Raw genomic sequence first — 21,093 nt, forward strand, 5'->3', positions numbered from 1 at the left:
AAGTACATTATGTAGCAACATTGACACCAATTAACTACAATTTTTGTTCCAGCCCCCACTTGGACCACAGGACCTCTGGTCCCCTTGAAAAGTCCCAACTAAGTATTGCTAGGACTCCAGCAAGGGAACCTTCGAAGAGCCCACAGGCAGTCTGACAGCCAGTCACAACACCATCTGCTGCTTCTTCCTTCCTGTGCCAGCTCCCCCTAGTGTCCTCAGGAAGGTAGCCCTCTGCTGCCTCTGCAGATGGTGCCCACAGCAAGAATGCTAATGCCCAGATGCCCCACAGCCAACAGAGCCCTGCGACCAGGCAAGGCAAGTTCTGTGCTTTGAGTCTCATGCTTTAGAAGGCCCACATGCCATAAACAGACACACATGCACGCACACACACGCGCGCACACACACACACACACTATGTATGTATGTATATATATTTCATTTTCAATTCATTTTGTGTATTGTGTATATACACACACATTCATATACACATACATATACACACACTATATATATTTATATATTTCATATTCAGCTCATTTTGTGTGTTGTGTATAATAACATACACTTACATATACACACACTATATATATTTCATTTTCAGTTCATTCTGTGTATTGTGTATACACACACACACTCACATATACATACACACACACACACACACACACACACATGTACGCACACAGAATACACAAAAGGAACTGAAACCACACGGCACCTTTATTACCAGCATCCAGGTGCAGATAACTAAACCATGACTACAAGTGTTTAGGCTCCCAGGACATTGTTCTGCCTAATCTCTTTGCACCAATTTTTTTTTAAAGCTACTTAAAATGAATACCCTGAAGGTTTTCAGGTGTGTACACCATTCCAAGTACACAGGTTCAAGCAGCCTAATGCTTCTGTTAAAAAGGGGGCACAGCACCTAGCTGTGGCTGTTAGCATGAGCGCAGAGACCCTGCTTGGCAAGCACAGCCACGCCAAGCATCTCTTTGCTCCTCTTACTCAAGTGTTCTGTCTGACCAAAGACTCCACAGTTGCTGATGAACTGATGCAATTAAGCATTCCTCCTTAATCTGCTATCCGTAAAGATGGTGGCCACAGGAAGCATGCTGTTAATTATTTATAGTCACACATAAGTCGGCATTTCACAGCGAATCCGAACCCTGTTTTAGTTTCACCACAACCGCTTGAAAGCTGGTTATATTCAAATTTAAACGCATATATGCTATCTCTCTATCCTTCTCTCCGTCTCTCTCTTAGTTGTCAAGATAACTTATTAACTTATATATACTTTATATATAAGCTTGTTAGTCAAATAACTTCGGATTAAAATGCTTTATTTATTATAATGCAGACTTGCTTTTTTAATGTGTGATTTTTGGATGTTTAACGAAGCAGCTTTTTGAAATAGTTTAAAAAGTTTTAAATTCTCATACTCTAATTTTTGATGAGATGTAGTTTGTGTAACTGGAACATAATTGCACATGCACTCTGTGTGTGTTTGTGTATGTGTGTATGTGCGTGTGTGCGTGTGTGTGCCTGTATGTGCACGTGTGTGCACGTGTGTGCACGCGTGTGTGCCTGTATGTGCCTTTGTGTGCACGTGTCTGTGTGTGTGCCTATGTGCGCGTGTGTGTGCGTGTGTGCCTGTGTGTGCACATGTGTGCACATGTGTGCCTGTGTGTGCCTGTGTGTGCCTGTGTGTGCACCTGTGTGTGTGTGTGTGTGCGTGTGCGTGTGTGTGCGTGTGCGTGTGCGTGTGTGTGTGTGTGTGTGTGTGTGCGCGCGCACGCGTGCACCCTGTGGGAAATAGGTGTGTGTGCATCACAGATTACATGTAGAGGTCAGAAGGTCACCTCCGGTATCAATCTTCACCTTGTGTGAGACAGATTCTCGGGTTTCCTGTTGACACATAAAGCTAGCTGGCTCTAAGGCTTCTAGGAATTCTTTTGGCTCTGTCTCCCATCTCCTCACAGATGTGCTGGGATTACAGACACGGGGTACGGTGCCTCAGTTTTATTCTCTGAGTCATCTTGCCACGCACCCGTTTGGAGACAGGGTTTTCCGTACCCCAGCTGGCTTCAAACTCACAGTGTGGCAAAGGTGACCTTCTCAGTGCATGGGCCACCATGCTTGGCTGATACAGTGCCAAGGATGGAAGCCAGGCTTCCACGAAGTTAGGCGTGCACTCTGACCAAGCTGCATTCCTGAAACGAGGGTTTAATCTTAAGGTCACCGAAAACGAAAATCAGGGAGGACCTCGGCATATTTATCTTCTTACGTTCGGAAACATTAAAAGCACCCCCTCACCACCCGACACACACACAACCTAAAAAGAGTCATTCCGCTTAAAATTCAAAGAACAAAAAGTAAACACGCTTGTCAAGCTGATCCACATAAAATACACTAGCAGGATGTTTCAAATTCTTCGTTTGATGAAGATTTAATTGCTGTTCCAAACAATAGGAAGAGGCAGAAAACCATTCCCGTCCAATCTACAACTTGAACATCTGAGAAGAAATCCCCAGCAACTCCATGGTCTTTATAGATGAAGAGTTCATCTCTGGTTAAATTAAGAATGTCAGTGAGCCTTCACTTGAACTCTTAAACTTCATGCCCAACAAACCCTGGCAGCTAAGACCTCCTCCCCAGTTACGAACTCCTAAGAGTCAAACTAAGCTTGGCTCACAATCCACTCTCCTCTTCCAACACTCAGGAAATAAGTTCTATCTGGGATTTTATGTTTTCCCCCTTATACTGTGATCACTCAGCTCCAGGCTGAAGAAGCGAGGGGGCAACATAATGTCCCACCCCTCTGGGCATCTGCTACTGTTTTCTAGCCAGATACTAAACCAAAGCTGATCTGACCGTGTGTGGGAACACGTCCCAAGAGTCAGGATGCGGGGAGTCCGCAGCTGGATCTGATGAGATTCTTACTTAGAGGGAAAATGAGGACGTCACTGAGCCCTCCTCCATCTCTGTTCCATCTTCCTTCCAGCAAGGTTCTTGGCTGCCATGTACTGTACAGCCTTCACCCCCCACAGGGGCACACCTCCCGGACTTAGTAAAATGGGGGTCTGTGAAGTTCAACCCTAGTAACAAAGGCCGCTGAGGACGTATCAGACTTCCAAAAGCCTCCTTTCATATGTCTAGTCATTACCTGTTACTAAACTCTGAGGACCAAATCTCGGACCAAGCACGTTAACAACTTAGTGAACGCAGTGGTTACTTTGAACAGAATTGCCTCTTCTATTTCAAGGGATGGAGGAAAGGTATTTCTTAGCCATCTAGATTGAAGGACTGACTCAAAATAATATGTATTAAGTTTTGGTAAATTAATAATACAGCAGATCTCTCTCTCTCCTCTCCTTCTCCCCCTCCCCCTCCCTCTCCCTCTCTCTCCACACACTCACAGTGGGTTTCATTATGTATCTTCAAAACCTATAAAATTCCTCCTGTGTTTGAGATAAGAAAGCAGCCTAATGCTTCTGTTAAATAAAGGATATAGTATAGCTGTGGCTACCAGAATGACTTTTTTTTTTGTCTCAAACACAGAAGGAGTTTTAGAAGTTTGGGAAATATATAATGATACCCATTGTGCACATTACGAACGTGCGTGCGTGCGTGGATGCGTGCGTGCGTGGATGCGTGCGTGCGTGGATGCGTGCGTGGATACGTGCGTGCGTACGTACGTGGATGCGTGCTTGCGTGGATGCGTGCGTGCGTGCAGTCTGTGTAGGCCAATGTAGAGCCCACTAAACCTGGATTTAGGCTATCAGCCAGCAAGTTCTATCAATTCTCCTGCCTCTGCCTCCTTCACAGTGCTGGGGTTATATAACACTCAGGGCTGGGGATTAAAACTAGATCCTCGGGCATGCCTAGCAACCGTTCTTACCCACTGAGCCATCTTCCTAGCCCTGAAGTCCACTTTGTACACGTTCCGGCAAAAATACAGATACGTACATGTATATGTATTCCCACTCACACACAGAATAAAGAGGCTGAGTGATGAACTAGGGAGAAGTGAGCTCCCTGCCAGGGTCTGCAAGGTTCTGTACAGTGTAAAGCAGCACCCAGGGCTTCCTGGCAGTTCAATGGACTTTCCAGTTAATGGCTGCTCCCTCTCTATCCCAGTGAGCTCCTACGGCTGCCAACGCAGTGTTACTCGACCCCAGAAACATGATTATTAAGGCTTCGAAAGGTTAGAAAATAAAACATAGAAATCCTATATTACTGAGAATGATCCTGGTATTTTATATTGTTATATTGTTAAATATGTGATTCTCAGTGTCTAATGACCATTATAGAAATGATCCAGAATACTTCCAGACTTACTTCCCCTAGACGTCTTCAGAAAAGGCTTCAGGAATAATGTTATGATTAATAAAACAATTGAAAAATGCATTCTGCAGAAAACGTTAACTAATTGCATCTGCTCTGAAGACTAACCCACCGTGCCAAGATTAAAACACATTAATTTCAATTTAAAATTCCCACCAGGTTTCCAAAATGCATTAAACCTATGCATGTAAAATACAGCATATGCAAAGCAGAGATAATCAGTGATTATAATTCTAATAAATATTTAAAATAAAGCAATGGATATCATATATACACTCATACAAAACGTGTGTGTGTGTGTGTGTGTGTGTGTGTGTGTGTGTGTGCAGTTTTGTTCTGTTTTGTTTTTGAGACAAGGTATCACTGTTTATCTCTAACTTGCCTAGAAATTGCTCTGTAGTAAAGGTTGGTCTCGAACTCAAGAGAAATGCCTGTCTCTGTCTCTTGAGTATGCTATCAGTTTGGCTCAAATACACAAATGTGTTTGTATGATATGTATACATGTATGTATACATATATGCACATTTTTTCATTTCTGTGTATGTGTGTGTGCCTGTGCATGCCTGTGCATTCGCGCACATGCCTAGGCAAGCCAGAAGAGAGCGGGGCGTTTTCTGACGCTGTAGTTAAGGCATCCTGAGCTGCCTGACATCAGGGCTGGGAACTGAAGTTGGGGCCTCTGGAAGAGCAGGAAGTGCTTCTGACAGCTAAGCCATCTCTCCAGCCCCCTTCAACTTAAGTTTTCCCCTGTAAACCAGTTCATTTCTGAATTCCCAGCAGAATCCCGAGGGAATGGAGCTTACACCCTACATATCATATATGTCTTAAAAGAACATATTATTTTTAAGAACATGTCTTAAAAATAATGCTTCCAAAAAATATGAATTTGGTTTTGTATACTTGACTCAGAAATGAGAAGGAGGGAGCATCTTTTCGGCATCTGAACTTGGCTGTTTTAAAATGTCATTTATTTTTTAATTCTTAGAGTAGACGTCACCCCCCATTACATGTATGTTCAAGGAACTTGGGAATAAAAAGCTGCTATCCAGAATTGTGTAGCTGCATTCACAGTAGCCAAAAGTACTTCAAGTCTTACGTCTGTCATCCAGAAAAGGTTCAGCTCACAACATGCTGGTCACCCCAGCACCTGGGAAATAGAGACGGGAACCGCAGGAGGTCAGAGTCATCCTTGGCTACACAGTGAGCTCAAGGCTAGCCTAGGCTACATGAGAGACCTGGCTACACAGTGAGCTCAAGGGCAGCCTAGACCCACTCTCACTACCCACAAAAACACCAAAACAAAACAAAAATAATTAAATGGACTTAGTGCTCTAATTCTATAATGCTTTATCTTATTGACATGAAAGAGAATTTTGTAGTTGATTGATAATTTCTTTCACAATTCTGCATCACATAGAGATATTCTATTCACTTCCAGCTACCCATTTTTAGGCTGTTTGGTGTTTGAGTCCCTGATAGCACGGTTATACCTGTGTGCCTTAAAAATGAAAAAAAAAAAAAAAAAAAAAAAAAAAAAAAAAAAAAAAAACAAAAACAAAAAAAAAAAAAACAAAAAAAACCAACTGACCAAACACAAAACAAGAAGCGAGAGAAAGGGAAGAAGGGAGGGGGAAGGATGAATGGATGGATGTGTAGATGGAGAGACCAAAATGAACGTATCAGACTAGTTTTCTTTTCTCCAAAGTCACATATATAAGATGCAAGATGATGTCAAGTTTTAAAAGATAATGGAGGCACACATCTAGAATATTTAGAAAAATAGTATCACGATGAAATTGATTTTTCTTTCTAGAACTTAAAATATAAACATCTCGCCACAACTAAAATGAAAACTTCTGCACGGGGGAATTTTAAAATATGCTTAATATGCTTCACAATTAATAATTTAATTCAATTATTTTATTCAATGTAAAAAACGGAAGTTAGTGTTCATTCACTACAAAACTCTAAGCTGGCATAATGAACATTATTTGCCATTTGTGCTTATACTATAAGAACTACACTTTTATTTGCTTTGGAAACAAAAGAATTAGAGATTAAGATTCGTATAACAAAACACCCTAGCCTCTTAGATAAACTTGGATTTCCGACTATTTAAAATAGAGGTGAACAGCACAGCACACCTCATCAAACATTCGTGAATATTCGCTCCAAAACAAGGAAGAAGGGGAGAGGGGCCCTTGCTTTCTCACGCAACATAAACAAGCTAAAACAAAAATGATAGATCCTACAAGACACAAACTTGTCTCTGACAGCAGAAAAATAGAAAAATGATGGCTATGAGGTCAGGAGGGGATAATAAAAATGACAATATACTCTGGGCATCTGGATTTAAGTCTCCAACTCACGAGGGCCGGAAGGCTCTGCGCTCAGCCACTGGTTATGATATCTTCCTGGTGCTTCCAAAACTCCCCTCAAACATTTCCATGGACATACAAACAAGCATCCTGACCCGTCTATCCCAGGGCTTCATCTACCACCTCAGAGGGAAGGACATGTAAGGCTTTCTCACTTTGTTCACAAATAAGAGTTGCAGGAGTCACGGTTGATGTCTGACGATTTCTCCAAAAGCGAGAGGTCTCCCACTGCCATTCCTCTGAGAACCTGACTGAGCTCTCACGGGCTGAACATACTGTGGGATTCAGAGTAGCAGGAAACAACTTACGGCAAAGATAAGTATTACCTTACCAATGTACTTTATACAAACTCTCTCCCTATAATTCTGGGATGCCTGTTTATATTGGCTGGTTTCCCATAATATATTTTGTTTAGAAATTTGCAAGTCATTTCCCAACCCCATTACATTTCCCAATCATCAGCCTGAAGAAAGACGGAACTCAGATAATGTTTGGTGACTAAAGGACAAACCAGGGAGTGAACACACGATCACAGGCGTGTTCATACTCTTTGTGAACTACAGGGTTAGGGGGCACGTGCTCTTCCTTCCGTTCTGTCTTCCCTTTCTAGCAACTTTCTTTTGCTTCAAAATTGAAGATTATATCGACACAACTGAATATATACATGTAATTTAATAATACGGGTAAGCTGCATAAAACTTGCTTTGTTGTGCCAGGTGCTTGTCATAACTGCTTTAAAAACATATAGGCAAGAAAACCCAAAACAAGATACAAATTCTATCCCTTCCACCTGTTGTTTGAATTCTACACTGTTACCCTCTCCTTCCTTGGGCGGTGACACAATGTGTCCTTGTATATGACTGTGCAGTTTGTAGAGTAGTCCATGAGTGTTCTTGAGAACAGGAAAACCGTTAGGTGTGCGTCCGCACACTCCCACACTCACTTCCCCAGATTGTTTTCTGTAGAAATCTCCTACTCCGTGGGACAAGAGCCAGGGAGAACCAGGGAGAGCCCCAGGACTTCCCTGACCTAGGCCAAGGTTATACAGCGCACTAGACACTGTCAGCAGGGCGCCCAGAGGACCACGTGGGAAGGAGGAACTGAGGAGGATGCTGAGAGGGGGTGGGGAGCTGGCAGCAGGAAGCCCAACGCGTTTGCAGTATTTTGAAATCTGCAGACTTCTTGGGACAAGCTTGTTCTCAAGTGACGCCTCTCAGACCAGCCAGAACACAGAGATCTACCCGGGTTTATATAAACTTTACCCAACAAGGAGAAACCACTGAGAAAAAAAGCCCAGCCCTTCTGCTCACTTATGTGTTTAATTACATTTTCAAAATAAGTAATAGCCATTAAAATACTTTTACCCTTACTTCTACAACGTTTAGAACATTCTTACCTCCATGTATGTCTACACTGAAACTTTGTCATGGTTGCCTTGGATCCATTATGGCAGCCACTGGCCTTTCCTTAGAGCATAGTATTGGTTACTATTTGAAACCTTACACATCTAGCATACCCTTGTTCCCCACCCATTAAACAGGGCACCCAGCACAAGCAGGATCCACCTTGCTAGAGAGACGTGGGAGCTCTTCTCTCTAGCAAGCTTCTTCTATTCTCACACTCTCCTGTCTCATTCTTCAACTATATCTCTGGCAGCTTGGTAAAGTCTAAAAAACGCAGCGTCCCTCTGAAGTCTCATGTTCAAGGCTTGGTCCTCAGCTGATAGATCCAACCATTCAGAAGGGATTGGACCCTGAGGGTGTCCCTCTAACAAACAGACCCACCCATTAACAGATTCATAATGCAACGGCACTTGGGAAGTAGAAACAACGAAGGACTAGTTAGAGGCAGACAACCGAGGGCCAAGCTCTGAAGTGTAGCATGTTCCTGGCCTCTGCTTCCTGGTCACCATGAGGAGAGAAGCTTGCTTCCAGCATAGTCCATCAATGATGTATCCAGAGGGCATGGACTGAAGCCTCTAAGTCAAAATAAATTCTGTTTCCTTTTCAATGACTTCTTTTAAATATTTGTCACATACACACACGCACACACACACACACACACACACACACACACACACAGAGGCATACACACACTAACGTGTTACTTCAGAGTACTGGATCTGAATTTCAAGGCCAAGTTGAAGCATCTTTTTCTCTACACACTTGCCATCTTCTGGTCCAGAATTAACACTATTCCCATTATCCTTTGTTCAATACCCACTATACCCTTATCACACACTGCTCCTGACTTCGGTTAACTGGGTAGTATGAGAAATCCCTAAGTACTACTCAGCTATTTTGGCTAGAATGGCTCTCAATGTCTTCAATACACATTCCAATATGCATGCCCAGCACACCCAGTGTATAGAGATTAGCAGGCATTTCCACAATATGGGTTGATTCTCCCCCATTTACTATGGTCACTGGATTGAACTGTTATCTTCTTGTTGCTTCCCAAGCCCTCACAGTCGATTACAAAAATCCTGCAGTACAGGCCACTTACTACGCTCTCTCCAATCTGTCTCCTTGTTTGTGTTCCTATAACTCTCTGAGGGCAGAACTTTATGACTTCTCACAGAGACTAACCCAATTGCCTAGCTTATCTACCTCCAGTTCTTTTTCCCTCTACAATACTATCATCAATTAAACTTTAATTAGCTCCCCCAAAGTAAGGCAATATGGATCTCCTTAGCTCAAGAATGTGTTAATATTCTTTTAACCTCTAAAACAAAGCATGGGTTAGGATTATGATTACAGCCAAGGCTCTCTCTACTCTTTAGACCGTTTCCATGTTCCTTCCTTCACACCCTCCCGTTTATCAATGTCGTGTCTCAAATGTTTAAAACGACAATATCCATCCCATGCCTTGTTCTAGGCGGGTGTAATTCTTCCTACTTGACAGGATCCCTCCTTTCTTAAAAGCCATTCTTAGAAAATTCTATTTGATCCTGGAGTCCACCCCCAACCCCAGGACACCAACAAGAGCATAGATGTGGTTTCTTTCTTCTTGTATTGACAAAGCATTCTACTTAAGACATTCCCAAGGGCACTACTACAAACATCTTATATTCAAGTCAGGTAAAGACTACTCCTTGTTCTGTTTGGGGGGTTGAAATCCAATACTCAGGCTTACTGGTCACTGTCTTCCCCTATACTTCCAGAACACTAAACTGCGCATGGCAGAACTGCCGCAAACAAATGTTGACTGAATTTAACAAAACTAAAGCTTTCACAAGTAGCCAGAAAAGCTGAAGTCCCATGAAAAAAAGGATAAGGGCTCAGCCAGCAGTGTTGGCGTCAGTGATGATCGGTGTTCTCAAAATTTCCACTTAAGCTGATGACAGAATCAAGCTATGCTGCAGTCGATGAATAATTTATTCGTGCACAAATCACTCTGTTAATGGAAATCTTTCATGGCTCGAGATCTAAGATGCATCCACTGCCGTATACTCACATGTGTGCTTTAATCATTACTACGCAAGGTAATGACCAATGGTAATTACAGGATCATAAGATGCTCATACACTGATTTAATCCAGAATATCTCTTCTGAGATTGCTATGTGTGGAAGCAGCAGTGAGTTATACCAAACCAGCAAACTCCCTGCTACCATGAAATTTAGGAACCTAAGCTTTTCTTGTCATTAGATTGAAGGAGTAATTTTATTCACATAGCTAGTATAGTTTTCTCTATTTTTTTGGTGCTCAATAACCTCTCCTCCCATTTCCCCAAACCATATAACCAAATGAAATACATCACACTGAAAGAGAAGCGTGTACCTAATGGATTACCTGAGGCTGCAGGGGCCACACCACTCCATTACGGTGCTATTTCAGCCACCTGTGAGAGGGTAGGGGCCATGCTCTCCAAAAGAAAAAGGCTATTCCCCCTGTCTGTTATTGTTCTAGGAAACTGAAAGAGACACTAACTGATGGGAGTCCTGACAAGTACATTCGATCCCAGGGAGGTGAGCAATAAAAAGGGAAAGACTCGAGTTCTCCAGTGGATTCTTATTTCCAACCAAGGGCCCTCTCGACAAACAAAAAGAATAAAATACATGCATTTTGTCTGGTGTTATCTAAAATATATAAAATTAAGTTGATCACACTGCTACCCAAACTGGCACCTCTCTTCTCTCTCTCTCTCTCTCTCTCTCTCTCTCTCTCTCTCTCTCTCTCTCTCTCTCTCTCTCTCTCTCTGTCTGTGTGTGTGTGTGTGTGTGTAAAGTCAAATGTTCACCCAGGCTCACAGCTCAAAAGCTTCCCACCTCTAAACCATAGGTGAGCATGCGCCATCCAACCAGGAGTCCTTCATTGTCTCCTATGTATTTTTCCTTCCATTTGTCTATGGCCTGTCAGTCCTCTTTGCTGCCATTCAATTCCAAATCAGGTCCCCCAACAACTGCCCAGCCTCCATTCCACAAAGTCAGGAGACCGCAAGGCACCCCAGCGAAGGACTTGTACTGGCCACAGTGCCCTGGGGTACACAGGATACAGTAGCAGTTGTCAGAGGCAATAACCTGTGCAAGTGTCAGGAGAACCTGAAGGAAAAAACAAGTGGACCTGAACAGTCACGTAAGCCTAGAGTTCAAGACCTGAGATGGGACCCAGGAGGAATCAAAGGAAGCTAAGTGAGAAAGGATTCCCTGAACCTAGGATGGAAAGATTCATGGACTCCATCCAGGCAGTGCCTTTGTGACATGCATGCAGAGACAATAAGGACACACCAGAAGGTGACAGCTCTTAATTGACTTAATATGAACACACCCTAAGCCTGCCACGACTGCTACACCCACTTATCCTACCCCACCTCTGCTCCTACCAGCCAACACAACCCACAAGAGCCTCCTAAAGGGCAGCTCTGCCCATTGCTCTCCTGCTCAAAAACACTCAGGCACTCCGCACTCGGGACCACGGGAACCATCTACCTCATCCCGCCATCAGCAGCACAGGGCCATCCTTTCTCTTTTGCCCAGGATCTATTCTACCCATTCACAGGTTCACAGACCGCGTGCCATTTCATCTCATGAGTCTTCTCCCACACCGATATTTTTGTTGCCATGGAGCCCATTTTACTTGAAGAGCGTTCGCATTTTACACTTCAGGGAGGTACTAGACCCAAAGGCAACACAAGCCAAGGAATGTATAAAATCCATGTGAAGCTCCATAGAGCAGCCATTCAGAATGGAAGCTGTCTTTGTTAGGGTTTACTGCTGTGAACAGACACCATGACCAATGCAAGTCTTATAAAAGACAACATTTAATTGGGGCTGGCTTACAGGTTCAGAGGTTCAGTCCATTATATCATCAAGGCGGGAAGTATGGCAGCATCCAGGCAGGCATGGTGCAGGAGGAGCTGAGAGTTCTACATCTTCATCTGAAGGCTGCTAGGAGAAGACTGTCTTCCAGGCAGCTAGGATGAGGATCTTAGAGCCCACACCCACAGGGTCACACCTATTCCAACAGGGCCACACCTTCTAATAGTGCTGCTCCCTGGGCTGAGCATATACAAACTATAACATTCCACTCCCTGGCCCCCTTAGGCTTGTCCAAACATATGAGTCTCTGGGGGGCCATACCTAAACATAACATAATGCAAAATACATTTAGCCCAACTTCCAAAGTCCCCATAGTCTACAGCAGTCTCAACAATGTTAAAAGTCCAAAGTTCAAAATCTCTTCTGAGATTCATCCAATGACCTAACTGTAATCCCCAAAGTAGACAGGAAACCAGCTAGGCAAACTCCTAACTCTGCATCTCCGAGTCTGATGTCAAAGTGGTCTTCAGATCTCCAACAACAAACTTCTTTCTCCTAGGCTGGCTTCCGCTCCCTGTTAGCAGCTTCCCTCAGCAGAAAGCTCACAGCTCTGGCATCTTAAACATCTTGGGGGTCTCCAGGGCAACCTCAATGTTACAGCTTCTTATTTCAATGTCTGGGATGCACGAATGATCTTCTGGGCTCCTCCAAAGGGCTGGTGTCACTTCTCCAGCTCTGCCCTCTGTAGCACTCTAACCTCAGGCTGATGACTCCTCTGCCACTGCTATCCTTGGCCATCACCAATGGCCTTCCATGGCCTCTCACAGTCCCAAGCCTCAGCTGTTCTTCACGCCTTCAAAACCAGTACCACCTGGGTGATCTTTACACATTACCAATACCACCTGGCTGATTTTTGCACATTACCAACTACAGCTGCAGCATGGGGTACAACCTTGGCTACCTCTGGAACAGAGCTTCTTTGTGTTCTCTCTCATCATCACCTCATTGATGCTGGTCTCTTCTTAATCACCACTAATTTCTTAGCTCCAGCTAACCAGCATCAACTGTTCCAGTAGTTTCCTCCTCCTCTTGAATATAAAGCCAGAGCCATGTGGCTGAAGCTGCCGAGTTCTGCTGCTTACAGGGGCTGGAACACGGCCCCCTTGTTCTATTACATTATCACTAGCTTCCTTTTTCCAACTCCTTCACTGGCTAAGCTTGACTATTCTGGATTTTGCTCCATAGATTGACTTTGAACTGAGAGGTCTGCATGCCTATGTCCTAAGCACTGGGATTAAAGGTGTGGTCCACCAGGCTTTTTCTTCACCTAGAACTTGGTCTGTTCTAGGCTGGCCTTGAACTCAGAGATCTGCTTATCTTTGCCTTCTTGGATTAAAGGCCTGTACCAGCATTCCTGGACCTAAATTTAGCTGGGTGGAATCTTGCCCCAAGGTCATTACTCTAACAATCTGTTATCTCATAGAACACAGGATTCAGCTCCTTTTCACTTCCTGGTGTTCCTTTGATATTCAAACCATATATTTTATATTTTTCTTTTCTAAGCTTGCTACCCTTGTTCAAAACGCTCTTCATGAGACTTAACCAGAGAATGGAGTCTCTGTTGGGATTTTTTGAGACTTCCTTTGTCAATGCAATTAAAAAAAAAAATCTCTTTACCTTAGCCTCAGGTAGACTCTTCAGACAAGGGCAAAAAGCAGCCACATTCTTCACCAAAATAACACAAAAACAGTCTTTATGCCACATTCTAAAATTCTTCTTCTCTGAAACTTTTTGGGCCAGGTCAGCAAAGTTCAAATTACTCCCAACAACAAAATCTTCCATATCCCTACTAGGATGACCCATTAAACCCCATTTAAAGCATTCTACGGCTTTCCAAATCCAAAGTCCCCAAACCCACATTCTTTCAAACAGAAGCATGATCAGGCCTATCACAGCAATGCCCCACTCCATAGTAGCAACTTCTGTCTTAGTTAGGGTTTTACTGCTATGAATAGACACCATGACCAATGCAAGTCTTACAAAAGACAACATTTCATTGGGGTTGGCTTACAGGTTCAGTCCAGTATCATCAAGGTGGGGACATGGCAACATCCAGGCAGTTGATGGTGCAGGAGAAGCTGAGAATTCTATATCTTCATCTGAAGGCTGCTAGCAGAAGACTGACTTCCAGGAAGCTAGGGTGTGGGTGTGTCCACAGTGACACACCTACTCCAACAGGGCCACACCTTCTAATCGTGCCATTCGCTAGGCTGAGCCTATACAAACCATCACAGAAGCCAACAGAACACCAATGGTTTATGCTCTAAGATCAACAATACACAAATGGGACCTCCCAAAACTGCAAAGCTTCTGCACCGCAAAGGACGTGGTCAATAGGACAAAATGGCAACCAACAGATTGGGAAAAGATCTTTACCAATCCTACATCCGATAGAGGGCTAATATCCAATATATACAAAGAACTCAAGAAGTTAAGACTCCAGAGAATCAAATGACTGTATTTCATTGAGAAAATGAGGTACAGAGCTAAACAAAGAATTCTCAGCTGAGGAATATCAAATGGCAGCAAAGCACCTAAATAAATGTTCAACATCCTTAGTCTTCAAGGAAATACAAATCAAATCAACCCTGAGATTCCACCTCACACCAGTCAGAATGGCTAAGATCAAAAGTCACATTGGATTTCAGACTTTACTATCAAATGTATTTTTATACACTGCATATAGCCTTTGGAGTGTGGTTTTTCTTGCTTGATATTTTGATGATAAAGTTTCAAATGAAAACGTAAAACAGGGCCCTGTGATACGCAACACAACAAAACACATAGTTCAGTGTAACTCCTTCATCATTGGGTGTAAGCATAGAAATACAGTCAAGAAGACACGGGAATCAGAGACACGGGGATGGTCGAACGGATTATGGAACCAGATAAAATAAAACAGAACGGACGGTAACCCTAAAAGAGAAAGATTAACTAGACTATGACATTAGTAAAGCTCATTAGCCCAGAGTGTGGAAAATAGAAAAAAACAGACAATGTAGCCAGCAAGTTAATTATCATTTGTGACTTCATGGGTAAGAACTCTCAGTGGTTTTAAGTTCAAACACAAAATGAGGATCCCTATGTAGGTGGTTTTTGTCCATTATTTAATTTCAAAATTTATAATAAATGCAATCATAATAAATGCATAAGGAGACTGAATTCAAGCACCGGTTCTTAACCTGCAGGCATGAGGACGGTGCGATTCTCAGATTGGGGTGAGCGACTGGACAAACTCAACAGAACGGCCAGTTAAGTCGCATCTCTCCGGTTCACCGAAGAATCCCTAAAATCAAATTCTTCCTCACGATTTTAATATGGCTTCTCTTTACTTATATGAACCGTATGAAACAGAACATAGCCAGCAACCATATCCACAAAGCTCCAATATTTGGAGAATGCCAGTCAACTAGATCCATGACCACACAGTGACTGCAACATGTCATCTGATGTTGGGTAAATCTGTGCATCACCGGGGCTCTGACTTTGGTTAAATCAGTGGATGTAGCGTCTCCACGTCGGCATGGACTCCACTTCCTTATACACAAAATAAAGTAGATATAATTTCTATATCAGCTATTTTCTCCCATAAGGTAACACAGGTAAACACTATTTGTAAACGATAAACTATTGCACTGGAATGTTAAGACACAGGGACGCCAGGCACACCGACACTGTTTCACTATGTAGGGGTAACTGATGAGAAGTTCCCTACACAGCCTTCATCCAGCACAAACCAAAGGAAAAAGGCAGAAATAACTCTACAGAAGAGACTATTCTGAAACAAGGAAGCAGCCTTCCATCAGGGTGTTGACTAGCTACAGAGCAGACATGGGATGAAATATATGTTGGTCATATGACTGGCTTAATGAATGCTGTCTGGCCAAAGAGATGGACAAGTTATTGATCTCGTGAATGAATGAAGTAGGATGCTTTGAAAGTGCAAGGAAATACTTTTTGAAAAACGAAACCACACAGCTCATGAAATACAGTCACTCATGGGCTCTGTATGGATCTACTATAATGAAGGCACAAAGTGAGATCATTGGAAGTCAGATATAGATGTTTTTAAGGGCCTGATTCCACACCAACTTGTCAGTACTCAAGCGTGTATGATCCTCTCTACACCTATAGTAGAGTGGGGGGACATAAAACAACTTCCATGCATGTAAAAATCTACAAAACTGTCCTTGTCCGAGAGGAAACAGTTGAATGGCTACACCTTGGCAACTTACAGGATCTACTGTGAATCGTCTGCAAAGGCAGAAGTTATAGTAAGCCCAACAGGTTTGATATGAACCATTTGAGCAGCTGAAATGTGTCCAAATGTAGGTCAAGAGTAACCCTGGGGGTTGGGGATTTAGCTCAGTGGTAGAGCGCTTGCCTAGCAAGCGCAAGGCCCTGAGTTTGGTCCCCAGCTCCGAAAAAAAGAGAGTAACCCTTTATTTTCTGAATTTATAGAAATAAGGGAAATAAAAAAGCATACAGAAGCATATTAGAAGGGAACGGAGCCACAGAAGATTGAACAATTTATCTGAGAAACAGAAATCACAAAATAGAGCAATTTCTACAGAAATCGGGATCAGACATTTTGTACTTAACTTGAGACTTCAATAATTTCTGATTCTAAATATTAATAAGTGTCCTAGTTATGCAATTCTGGACAAGGTAACTACCACTCTGAACTCTGATATTCCCCAAATAGACAAGGGATCTTAATTCTTGGTTTAAAATAATTGTGAACCAGGATCCTCAATCATACAGATTGTTCAAAAAAAAGGTAAAAAAAAATTTCCCTTCGCTCCAAAGAAGAGGCACTCTTGCTAAACTCCTGAGTAAATCCGCCCCACTGAACGAAAGATTGCATACACCTGAGAATGCAGATCAGAACCCAGATCAGAACAGAAAAACAGCTTTCAGCTAGGCGTGTGGTGTTAAGTCGGATCAAAATCATTACTACCCCGAAGAGAAACAGCAGTGTATAAAATTAGCACCAATATGAGGATAAAATAATTCACATTTCTCATCCTTGACAAGAAGTACCATAAAATGAATATTAGAGCTAATCTTGCAGACTTCCTATCTTTTTCAAGCTCCGTTCCATTGGCTACTGGTTGTGGCGGTTTATTCCTTGGAGGAAAATTCCTCACTTGAACTAGGGGAAACAAGGTACTGATAGAGTGAGGAGTCACTGACCATACTGTCTGTGCTTATTATTAGAAAAGCTTAAGAAAGCCGTAGGAAACCTTCCTAAACATGTGCATGGTTGAGCTGAGAAAACATTACATCTCTGTGAGTTAGGTCCCTGCTACCCAGCTAAAGAACTAGCAGGCATGCGGTAGAATAAACAACTATGGTTCCTTTAAGATTGAAACACTGGCCATTCAGCTGTTAGCACTAACCTCCCTCTCTAACCATCATGAATCGTCACTGGCTCCCACTGCCTGCTGACCAAGTTGACCTTTACTTTCCAAGAATGTTCTAGGTTAGGTGGCACATGTATTGAACTCAAAACGATCAGTATTTTTTCAAAGTGATGGTGTCAAAGAAGCCCAGGGCTCAGACAGCAAAGCTAGGCCCACTTTCAGTCTCCTGCACATAACGGACATTGTTTATCACAAGCTGAAACGGAATGTTAGCACCGTGGCGCACGCACCGGGAATAATTGTAAGAGCAAATTACAATTTTGCATTGAAGTTAAGAGCATGGTGCATTAATTTTCATCTTCGGACACACAGAGAAATTGCTCAACACAACAAGAAAGTTCTGCTTCGAAAGCTTCTTAGACATCTCTCTTCCCAGTGCGATTTTCAACTGACTGACTGCCTTACCTCCATTTAATTACTCACAACTGTTCTCCAATGGTACTACGTGTGCATAACAATGGGAATTCACGGTCACCAACAAATACTGAATCATGCGCCTCACAAGGCAGGGTGAAAAAGGTGTCCCATAGTTTGCAAATTCAGTATTTCTACTCTCCCAGATATCCAAAGGGCTACAGGACTGACAGAGGCCTCAAGGCAGATCACTAGAGACAGCGGCTGGTCTCCACAGACCATGCGATATGATCAGTGAGAGCGTGCCTGACCAATGGCACCCTTGGGTGCTCACAGCTAGACAAACACCGGTGGTTGGTTGGCTAATCTCCCTAATCATTAGATAGTTTATCCATTAGCACTCATTGGATTTTTAAAATAGTTCCTGTTTATTTGGGAGAAACTAAATAACAAGGCACAAGATTTTAACATCATGAAAAACATGTAAGACTTTAGTAATTCACGTCTTGTGACCTAAAACTAGGAAGAAAGTTTTCCTAAAGAGTCTGTTACTATACAAAGGGTTAATTAAAGCATGAGTTTGCCTGAGGTTTAAAAAAAAATAACCAAGCCCTAAAAAAATCAGTATCATTTAGACTTTCTGATGCCAAAAATCTGTTTGAGAGAGCAGGCTTTTACTACACTGACATTTTAAGAGCAGCCAAAGTCCTGTTCCCACTAAATTCTGGCAATCCCTGGTGATCTGGGAACAGCCTAAACAACTCCTGGTTCCCAATTTTCTATCTCCAGAGCCTCCAGCGCCATCCAGCACAACATAAAGTTCAACCAGGCGAGCCTTAACTTAAATGTCTTATCACAGACACACATGCACGTAGAATGAGAATGGTTTAACATTGCAAGATGTGAGATTTCTTTAAAAGAAATCTAGTAGTATGTATTAGATTGTAATACAGTAAGATGCAGGCACGTGCACGCATACACATACATAGACTCACACACACATACAGACACACACACACAGACACACACACACACACACAGACACACACAGACACACACACACACACACACACACACACAGACACACACACACACACACACACACACACACACACACACACACACACACACACACACACAAAAAACACACACACACACACACACACAGACACACACACACACACACACAGACACACACACACAACACACACACAGACTCACACACACACACACACACACACACACACACACACACACACACACACACGCACACAGACACACACACACACATACACAGACACACACACACACACACACACACACATCTCCCTCAAAGTAAAAGGTGATATTTTACTCACATTAGTTCAAGATTACAAGGAAATTATCAATAAAAATGCAAATAAATGGGGGGGGGTTGTGAGTGAGGCCCTAGTGGCAGAACTTGAAGCCACTAGGCTTCCAGGGCCCTGGGTTCAATCCCCTGCATCCAATATAATACAATGAAACAGGACAGTAGTTAGGAGAAGCAATTCCAAATAGTAAGTGATGTTTCCTCGTCTTAAGTAAAATCAGACGACATAGACTACAGAGATGCCGCAGTGAGCAAGCAGAAGGCCGACCTACATTCAGAGGGCGCCCAGGGTAAAGGTCAGGAGCACCTTTATGCTTGTGTCCAACACTAACACTGTGGGGGACGAGCTTCTGGGGCTGGCTGGCTGCTAGACTAGGTGCTAGTCAGTGAGAGGCCCTGTCCCAAATGAATACGGCAGAGAGTGATCAAGTGGGATATCTGACATCCTGCCCTAGGCTTTGTGTGCCTGCATACAAATACATATTCTCTCTCTCTCTCTCTCTCTCTCTCTCTCTCTCTCTCTCTCTCTCTCTCTCTCACACACACACACACACACACACCATACACAAATGTGCATACACGCACACACATGTAATACACTTCTATCCCACACACATCCCACATATATCCCACACACATATACATATATACACATACACATATACTGCCCCACATACCATATATACATGTGCATGCATGCACACACGTACATACAATGCTACCCCCACACACATACACTGCCACACACACATCACATATATATGTGCATGCATTCATACACACGCACTGCCTCCCACACAGGCATCCCCCACATATACATACACATACACCATCTCACAGACAGACAGACAGACACACAGACACACACACACACACACACTTTCTTTTAAACTTTAAGTAATGTTTAAAATTGCAGGACATATATACAAATACATTCCCATGGTCTATCACTCGTCTTGAAGGCTTCAAATTATTTCTGTCAAAATCTCACTGAACATCTACTTAATATTGCACATATGAAGTCAAACCACAGAAAGGGGAGTACCTTCACTTACCTATTGGCTGGCTGTTGAGAGAATGTTCCAATCAAACCAATTCACTTAATCTTTCAAGTAGATCTGATTATCGTTGGCTTTGACAAAACTCAGGGACTTCACCTAGTGAAAACACAAACGGAAAAGCATTTACATCAGGGCTCGATGGTATCTGTAACTTAATATACAAGCGTAGGCTGACATCTTTTCTGCTATCTTGCTACAAAACAACCAAAGTATTTGGTAACTGGGTTAAATTTTATAACCAGGGTAAAATGGATGCCCAAGCAAAAAGAGATTAAACTCGTGGCAAGAGAATAACCCTCCCCCATTGAGTCTTGTTGGCTGCATTTCTTGAAAGCCATTAAACCTTAGCTGCAGTCAGTCTCTGCTCAGCGATAGATAGACGCTAACACCTACATTGATTATTTACACACAACAGTGGTCAAGCCAACTTGAAAATAACTCAGCAACATGGATTTCCAGATCATTCTGAGTATGCTGCCTTGTTTCCCTCTGCTCATAGCAGTGAATCCCCATCAATAACTTATTATAAGTATTTTATAAATGTTATCAGCTCATTTAACTCATTTTCTCAGTACAACACCTGTCCTGCAGCCCAGAAATCAAATTACTATCTCGGTTACTGAGGAAGTTCCGAGAGGAAGCAAGTAACAGCTCACCTGAGGAGAGACTGACATAGTCACTAGAGCATCAAGCTGAGGCTCAGATGATAGAGAATTACACCGCTTCAAGCTAATCCTGAACCAGGTCTCCCTAGAGTAGGCTCAGTATTTTCAAATAAACCAGGAGTTTGAAGTCACAGAACACAACCACAACTACATCCTAGTCAAAATTCAAGCCATATCCCAAAGCCATACACACAT

At 42.8% G+C, this 21,093-nt stretch overlaps 1 protein-coding gene across 1 annotated transcript in view; it reads right to left on the reverse strand.

Annotated features, from left to right (window-relative positions):
* Hivep2 (HIVEP zinc finger 2) overlaps positions 1-21,093 on the reverse strand; it is a 197,575-nt gene that overhangs the window by 66,047 nt on the left and 110,435 nt on the right. Inside the window, exon 3 of the mRNA XM_032894967.1 lies at positions 20,228-20,329. The gene's annotated coding sequence lies outside the window, so the exon portion shown is untranslated. The remainder of the gene's footprint in view (positions 1-20,227; positions 20,330-21,093) is intronic.

The sequence above is a fragment of the Rattus rattus genome, chromosome 2 (genome assembly GCF_011064425.1).
Source record: "Rattus rattus isolate New Zealand chromosome 2, Rrattus_CSIRO_v1, whole genome shotgun sequence".
NCBI lineage: Eukaryota > Metazoa > Chordata > Mammalia > Rodentia > Muridae > Rattus > Rattus rattus.